Source organism: Nannospalax galili, unplaced genomic scaffold (genome assembly GCF_000622305.1).
Source record: "Nannospalax galili isolate Female #2095 unplaced genomic scaffold, S.galili_v1.0 scaffold750, whole genome shotgun sequence".
NCBI lineage: Eukaryota > Metazoa > Chordata > Mammalia > Rodentia > Spalacidae > Nannospalax > Nannospalax galili.
In genome coordinates this window covers 149,259-158,134 of record NW_008327506.1, presented here as the reverse complement: position 1 = coordinate 158,134, position 8,876 = coordinate 149,259, and the positions used below count along the sequence as shown (strand labels likewise).

Sequence of the window (8,876 nt, the reverse complement as noted above, 5' to 3'; positions counted from 1 at the left end):
AGTCTATTGCCTGTATGTATGTAAGTGCACCAGTGTTGTGCAATGCCCAAGGAGGTCAGAAGAGGCCACTGAATTCCCCTGAAACTGACAGATGGTTGTTAGCTGTCATGTGGGTGCTGGGATTCAAGCGTAGGTCCTTTGCAAGAGCAGTCAGTTCTCTTAACTGCTGAGTCATCTCTCTAGCCCTAGAATTCTGTTTTAAATTATACTTTACAGGTATGCATTGCTATTTCAGAGGCTCCCTAGTTTGGATGGGATTACACCCTGGGAAACCCAGCAGAGGTCAACAAAACAAGTCAAACCATTTAATATTTAGGGACCATCAGTGTGGACAGATACAACTGATTTTTCTCTAGTGACTTTTGTGTTGGGAATTCTCAAGACCACCCTTAGTTTGAAAATTCACTGGAAAGAAAATTCACTGGAATCCAGAAGAGCAATATTTTATACTCATTGCTACAATTTATTACCACGAAAAATTCAGATTAAAACTGTCAAAGAAAAATACAAGCTGTACATAAATATGACTGCATTTGCCTTGTCCCAGTGCAGGTCTTAGCAGTACTGAACTTTCCCACACGAAGAATGCCCCATCAGGGAAGCTCCTGGCAGCCTTGATGTCAGTCACACCAACACAGAGCATTTCAAGATGGATTGTAGTTACTGTCTCTAGTCCCTGTGGACATAAAACTTGATCCAGCAGTCTGAGGCCTCTACCACCATCACACTGTTAACATAAACTGTTTGCCATGTTTCAAGGTCCCTGGCCCTCAAATACATTCTTATCAGGCAGGATATTCCAAGGGCTAGGAGGTGACTTTCCAGGAGCTAGTCAAATGTCAGACTAGTGTTCGGTACAGGCAGAGTTCAAACATCTCACTCTGAGTTAACTCCATTTCACAGTCTTCTCTCCTGCAACCTTTCTTACTTAGTTTTGGTATCTTTTTGGCAAATCTCTTTAAATTTTTAAACAGACTTTACTTTTTAAAATTAGTTTTAGATTTACAGAAAAATTAAGAAACTAGTACAGAGTTCCCATACATCGCACACTCAATTACATATTATTGCATCTACATTAATATGGTACATTGGAACAATAAGTGAACTATCTTGATACTTTACTATGAACTAAAGCCTGTAGCTGATTCAGATTTCCTTAACTTTGGCCTACTGTCCCTTTTCTGCCCTTTGATCTTGTCCAGGATACCATGTTATTAGTCACGTGTCCGGCCTCCTTGGGCTCCTCTTGGCCGTGGAAGTTTCTCAGACTTCCCTTGTTTTGGATGACCTTGACTTTTATTTTAAAGTAGTACAGTTTTGTTTTTCTTCAGTTAAACAAAAACAAAACATTTAAGTATCAAACCAAACAAACGAATCCTAAGTGCCTGAGGGCCAGTCCACGCAAATAATCTGACCTCCACACAGAAGCAGCAGCTCCTGCTTCTGGAATCTCAGTCCCAGGGAAGACGCACTGGTCAGGAGGGGACGTGAGATCAGACCCTTTACTCAGTCCAGGTTTGGAGGGAAACTGGGGGCCCAAAGCGCCGTATGGTGTTCAACACCAGGGAAAGCTGCTCAAGAAAGTTGATGATGGAAATTCGGAGGAGGCGAGAGTCTTTAGCTTGCCAGTGTACCGCCAGGATCCTGCCGCTCACCTTAAACTCCTTCCTCACCAGTCCTCGGTGCGGCTCGGCATCTGGAGCTAGGGACCCACAGGCGATTTCTGCTTCCAAAGGGGTCGGGAAAGGCACCGTGAGGGTGAAACCGTGAGGTCGGATTCCCGGCATTTTCGCGGAAGGGTAGATCTTTCCGCCCAAGCCAGAGGCTCGTGGAGCTCCGGCAAAATGGTGCACTCCACCGGAAGTAACCGCACTGTGCCTGCAACCAATCAGACAGCAGCGGCCACAACAGTCGGCAGCGCCGCCTAGCAAGTCGCCTGAAGGTTGCAGCTTCTCCAGCAGCCCCACCCTCGGGCCCGCAGCCCCCGCCCTCCGGCCCGCAGACCCCACCCTCGGGCCCGCAGCCCCCCCCCTCCGGCCCGCAGACCCCACTCTCGGGCCCGCAGCCCCCGCCCTCCAGCCCGCAGACCCCGCCCTCCGGCCGGCAGCCCCATCCTCCAGCCCGCACACCCCACCCTCGGGCCCGCAGCCCACCCCGCCTACCCCTCTCCCCCTCCTTGACAGTTATTAGGAGTTCGGTTTGGTATTCTGTAGGAGGCCCATTACTGGAATTTGGTGTTCTTTCGTTTACCTCCTGAGACTGGGGTTATGGGTAATTGGGAGTATGACTTGAGAGGTCAAGTGACAATTCCATCACTTGATGATATTCTTTATTTTGTGTCATGTAAGGCCCACGGGGAGGTGGAGGTGTGTGTGAGCATGCGGGCGTGGGGAGATGGGGTTGGGGGCTAGAACTGGAGTTATGGATGGTTGTTAATGGTCATGTAGGTGCTGGGATTCGGACCCGGGTCCTCTTCAAGAGCAGTCAGTGCTCTTAACTGCTGAGCCATCTCTTCAGCCCCAGAAATTCTATTAAAAATAATTTTATTGATTTGAGAATTTCATACAATGTATTTTGATCATATTCAGACCCCCTCCGACTTCTATCAACCCCCACCTTATTACCCCGCCTTCTTGTCCTCTATTATTATTTGTCTCTCTCTCTCTCTTTTTTTAAGGGCCTATTGAGGGCCTGGAGTAATGGTTTAGTGGTTAAGAGCATTGGATGCTCTCACAGAGGACTGGAGTTTGATTCCCAGCACATACCTGGTGGCTAACAACTGTCCTTAACTCACTTCCTTTAAGGAACATTTTAAGTAGATAAATACTAATAATCCCTAAATACTAATTTAAGTATTTAAGTAGATAAATACTAATACTCCCTAAAACCAACCTTCAGCATCGCCTTGAAGATATTATTGACCAGCAATAAAGATAACTAGTTATGTAATGAACATAGAATAGACTGAGACAGAATCACCAAAAGGATGATTGGGGAAAACAGAATATTTTTCATTCATAGGTTTCGTGCAGTAAAATAGAATAAGACACATACAAATTCCTGTGTAGATGTATAGAGTTTGAGTACAACTATTTGTAAAGCTTTCATTGTAGATAGTCATTGTTATATATAATAAACAGAGTTTGGTGCTGGAGAGATGGCTCAGTTGTTAAGAGCACTGACTGCTCTTGCAGAGGACCTGAGTTTGGTTCCCAGATCCCACATGGTGGCAAACAATCATCCCTAACTCCAGTTCCAGGGGATCTGATACCCTCTCTGGCCTCCATAGACATCACGCAACACTGGGGCACTTACACACATGCAGGCAAAACACTCATTCATACACATTAAATAAATATGAATAAATAAATAAATAGTTTTGATTTGGCTGTTCAACTTTCTACTTGATGTTTCTAGTGCTTATGGAGACCTCACAGAGTTCATAGAACATCAACCAAAAATTATCAAATTTTCCCTGGAGGGTTGCTTTCTGGCATCTCCCTTCCTTGCCTTAGGAAGCAGTCACTTTAAAAATCTTTTCCATGGTCCATGACATCAAGCAAATAGTTTTCCCTGATGCCACACAGTGATTAAATTAGGCATATACTCCTGAATTGTTTTTCCCTTTGTACTTAAAAATTTTCTCCCCACATTCCTGATCCCTTGGGCTGTACTTTCAATAAAATAGCACATATATCTTACTTCAAGCTCTATTCTCTGTGAAAAGCTAGGGTAGCCAAACAAGCAAAATATAGACTGGATGATGGCAAGTGAGAAAAACAGAAGACAAACCGGAAAGAGATTGTGCAGGAAACCCATCCTGTGGTTGATGAGGCAGGATAAAGCAAATCATTCTTATGATAGGTAAAGGCAGGGAGGTCTAAAGACAATACTATGTTTAAGGAATATGCAAAAGGATGGCTGGGTGTTTATCTTTAGCCTTTCAGCTCTGAGTTTCCTAGCTTTGTATGTCCTATTTTTTGATGCTGAGGCCATTTCAAACCTTGGCAGCTGGCTTCTTGATAAACCCCAACAATAGGAAGACCTGGAAAGGTACTGAAAAATGGGAAGAGTTTCTTCTCAGCATCACTCAGCCTCCAGCTTTCATCAGCATTCTCAGCACTAGCCGTGCAATGCTCCTTCCTTGGACATCTGAGCACAGCTATAGAGCTTTTGTACTAGAGATCCTGGCACTAGCCTTGCCTTCGTTGGCCTCTCACGTTCTGGTAATCCTGTCTCTTCCTTTGTTATCTCAGCTCTAGGGCTCATAGGTCCTTCTCTTTGGTTACATCACTGGACTGTCCCCTTCTCTTGGTTTTCCAACATGCATTTAAACAATTCCCTGTATTGTATACCTCTGTTCGAAATATCTAGTGCAGGTTCCATTTTTCTGACTGATCCTTAAATATGAGAGTTGATTTCTTTTAAGTTAAGTGCACATTTGATGAAATTCTACTGTGAATGTCTTCTAAAGAGGAGGAAGTTAGTGCTCTTCTACCTAAAATAGGACCAGCAAGATGGCTCAGCATGTACAAGCACTTGCTGCACAAGCCTGATGGCCTGAGTTTGAGCTCTGGAACCCATGTACAAAAGTTGGATTTGGTAGAGTGCACCTGTAATCCCAGCACTTCCACAGCAATATGGGAGGTAGAGATAAAAACACAAAAACAAAAACAGAAAACCAAACCCAAACAGCCCCAGAAACTCATGAGCTGGCTATCCTGGAGTACGTAGCACAGCATCAGCAGAAGCAACAAAAGAAATCTTGACAAAAACAAAACAAAACAACAAAACAAAAAGCGCCCTCAAAACCAAGATGACACATCTACAATGAACCTATATATCTAAAGCTTAGGAAACATCAATGAAGAGGGGGCAGAAAGAATGTAAAAGTCAGAGGGACAAGACCCCCACAGCTAGTTAATGCATTCTGTACATTACCTGGGAAACTGCACCAATGAAATCTCCACAGTATGGTAGTCTAATGAAATATACACAATGACAAAACTAGTTGACATGCCAAGGTGGAGGGGGGAAATGTCACGGGGTCTCACTTCAAGATGAAGAGCTACAGGCAGCCAATATAGATACTGAAAGAAGGAGAATCTGTTTTCTCCAGGGACTAGTTCCCTGAGAGATTATCTAATCCCAAGTGGGAAGCCCTAAATATAGGTGCACACAAGTACCACTAAATGGACTCAGTGAACTATGCATTTATATTTGTGAATGAATGTATGTAGCAATAAGAGGACAAGAAATTGAGAGGGAGCTGGGGGACATGGGAGGGGTTTGTGTGGGACTAGAAGGGATGGAAATAGTGCAAAGACAATGCTCATATGAAATTCTCAAAAAATTTCAAATATTAATAAACATTAATTTAAAAAAAGGTGGAAGGGGGCTGGAGCGATGGCTCAGCGGTTAAGAGCACTGGCTGCTCTTGCAAAGGACCCCGGTTTGATTCCCAGCACCCACATGATGGCTATACACCGTCCTTAACTCCAGTTCCAGGGGAATCTGAAGCCCTCTTCTGACCTTGGGCGGCACTGCACGACACGGGTGCACTCACATACATTCATACACATAAAATAAAAATAAAATATTTTAAAAAAAGGGTGATGGAGAGAACCAAAGTTTGTTCCCTGATATCCACATGTGTACTGTGACAGACATGCATGTATGCACTTGTGTGCACATACAATAATAAATAAAAAGCCTAAAATAGCATGCTTCTAATAACTGCAAACAGCAGTCCCTGTCTCCTTGCCCCAGTCTAGCCCTGCATCTCTGAAATGTATGGAAACGGGATCTTTGCAAATTAAATATTTATTTTCTGCATCTGGCACATTAAAAAATGTACTCTATTTTCTTATTGAAGGATTTTTCACATTTTTTTGTTTTAAAATCATAATTTTTCTCTGTTCTTGAGAATTTCATGTATGCATACAATGAAATATGATTATATCCACTAGCCATTTCCCCTCTCCAACTTCCCCAGCTCCCCTGGCACATCCCCCTCCCAGTTTCATGTTTAAAAAATTTTTTATAACCTACTATATCCAATTAGTGCTGTCCATAGGTGTATAAGTGTGGGGCCATCCAGTAGGGCATGTGGAAATTATCAGTGGCCACATCCTCAAAAAATATTGATTTTTCCCTCCATCAGAAGCTATCATCTGCCAATAGCTCCTCAGTAAGTGTTGGGGCTTGAAGAGCACCTCCCTCATCTATGCTGGAATTTTGGACAGATTGGTTTTGTGCAGGTCTTGTGTACATAAACAGCACTGTTCACGAATACAATAGCCATGCTACATCCAGAACATAGCATCTCACAGCACTCCTCCCTAACCTCTGACTCTTACATTCTTTCCACCTCCTCTTCCTCAGTGTTCACCAAGTGGGGTGAGGGTTGATAAAGATCTCTGTTTAGTGCTGAGCATCTAGTCTCTTATTCTCAGCATTTTGACCAATTATGCATCTCTGTGTTGACTGCTGTCCAGTGCAAAAAGAAGCTTCTCTGACGAAGACTGGGAGCAGTTCAGGTCTACGGGTAAAAATGTAAATATTTAGAAGGAAATTTGACAACATTTAGCAAAATAACAACAGCAGATTCTACCCTAAGGCCAACTAGTTGACCTCCCCAACTATGGGCTTTAAAAAGTTAATTTTAATTTTATTTTTTTCATTGAAATTTTGCAATTTTCATGTCATATATTTTGATCATATTTAGACATCCCTTCCCCATCTGCACCTCCCCTTACTAATCCACTTCCAGTTTAATATGTTATATATATATGTATACATATAAAATAAGGTCTATAGAATCTAATTTGTGTGCCCAAATGTCCTTCATTGTGGGTCCATTCACTAGAGCCTGGTTAATCTATCAAGAGTCCCATCCTGGTAAGAGACTGTGTCTCCCCCTCCCAGCAGCCATCAGTTGCAATAGTTCCTCAGGTAGGGTTGGGGCTTCTTACCCACTTCCCCACATCTTTACTGGAATTTTACCTGCCAACCCTGGATATCTGGACCAAAATTACAGCACCCGACAAGAAATTCCCTCCTATGGAGCGGGCCTAAATTTCAATCAGAAAGTAATCAATTACCCTATATCAGTCATGCCACTATTGGACTAGTGGGCACATCTTGCCTGGCAGGTCAATATTGCAGCACTCAAGGATTAGTGCTAGGTAAGACCATTGATGATTTTCTTTTCCAGCAGCCTGCATAGCATCTTCAGGCACTATGAAAGCTAGCCAGCAGATAGGAAGAGTCATAGTTGGTTTGAGACTGATTTCTCTATGTCCTGCAGCCAAAATGTGTGGTGCCTTCAGCAAAAGATTTTACCATGTAGTTATAGTGGGTAACCAAGGACAATGGCAGTAGTTTGTGTTGATTTGGAGACATCTGGGGCTCCCTCACCAACAACTCATGGGGAGGTATCCCATGCCTTGCACTGCGATTTCATTTAATAACATGTCTTCTGGGAATGGTTGTACATAGAAGCAGGGAAATTTCATTCTAATGCTTTTTTAAATAAAAGTTTTATTTTGAAATTAGCTTACTAACTAGTGGGTTTCTGTAAGGCAATTTTATAATCCTTAGTTGGTTAACTCACTCTTTCTCCTTTCTCCTATCCCCTGTCCTCATCTTCACTTAATTCTTTAACTCCTAGTATACCCCTCTCATTTCTTATCACATATATTCTATTGTCTGCCCAATTATATAATTTTATAATAGCATATAAAATATAATAATACATGTTCATTTGGAGACTCAAAAACTTCTTTTGGGAATCTGAAAGGTAAGATAAAATCAGACAGCATCAAGGCAAAACCTTGGGTATAGCTGTCAACCATTTAAAAAATAATACTTTTATTCTTTATTTAAAATTTTTTTATTTACATATATATTTACTATTTATTTAACTTTGTCTTTTTGAGACAGGGTTTCCCTGTAGCCCCAGCTGGCCTGGAACTCACTATGTAGAGCAGGCTGGCCTTGAACTCACAGAGATCCACCTGCTTCTGTCTCCCAACTGCTGGGATTAAAGGTGTGCGCCACCATGTCCAGCTATTCATTTTCATTTTGTGTATAAGCATTTTGCCTCCATGTATGTAAAAGCATCTATACATGCAATTCTTGTGAAGGCCAGAAGAGGGTGTCAGATCCTTTGGAACTGGAGTTACTGATCATTGTTAGTTGCCATGTGGGTGCTGGGAACTGAACCAAGGTCTTCTGCAGAGCAGCCAGTGCTGTTCCTAACTGCTGAACAACCAGCTCTCCAGCTTCTAATTTTTTTTTTTAACATTTACCAAACTTTATTGAGAATTTCATACATGCATATAAGGTGTTTTGATCAAGTCATGCCCACTCCCTCCCTTCCAACACCTCCCATGTCTCCCCATCACTTTTTTCTTTTTGTATTTCTTTTTTTTCTTCTTTGATTTATTTATTTTTATGGGGCTTTTGGCTACTTTAACATTTCCCCCTCTGAAGAGGTAACCCTAAAATATTTTAAGGATTAGATACTAGCTCCCAAATACTTTTGACATTTTTGGCCTTTGGAACAGAGTATGTTACTAACAATCCCAATGACATTTTGACTTTTAGCCAAGAAACTGGATATTTTCTTTGGGGTCTTTTTACCCTAACTGCCTAGCCAATTATTACCTTCTAGTCTTATCACTCCATCCTCTGAAGGGGTTACCCAAATTGCCAAAAGGGAATAGGGATACAGACTGCTTTGACTTCCTCCATGCTGAACAGGGACACAGGGTGAGGCAATTGGAGTACCCCTCCAGTGGGTCTATTTAAAAGATTCCCAAATTGCATAACCCTTATCTGTAGGGTGAAAAGAAAGTCCTTGACTGGTGAAT

General features: G+C 42.3%; 1 pseudogene; it reads right to left on the bottom strand.

The window, feature by feature from the left end:
- Positions 1-957: 957 nt before the first annotated feature.
- Positions 958-8,876, bottom strand: part of LOC103733985 — a 20,426-nt pseudogene continuing 12,507 nt past the window's right edge.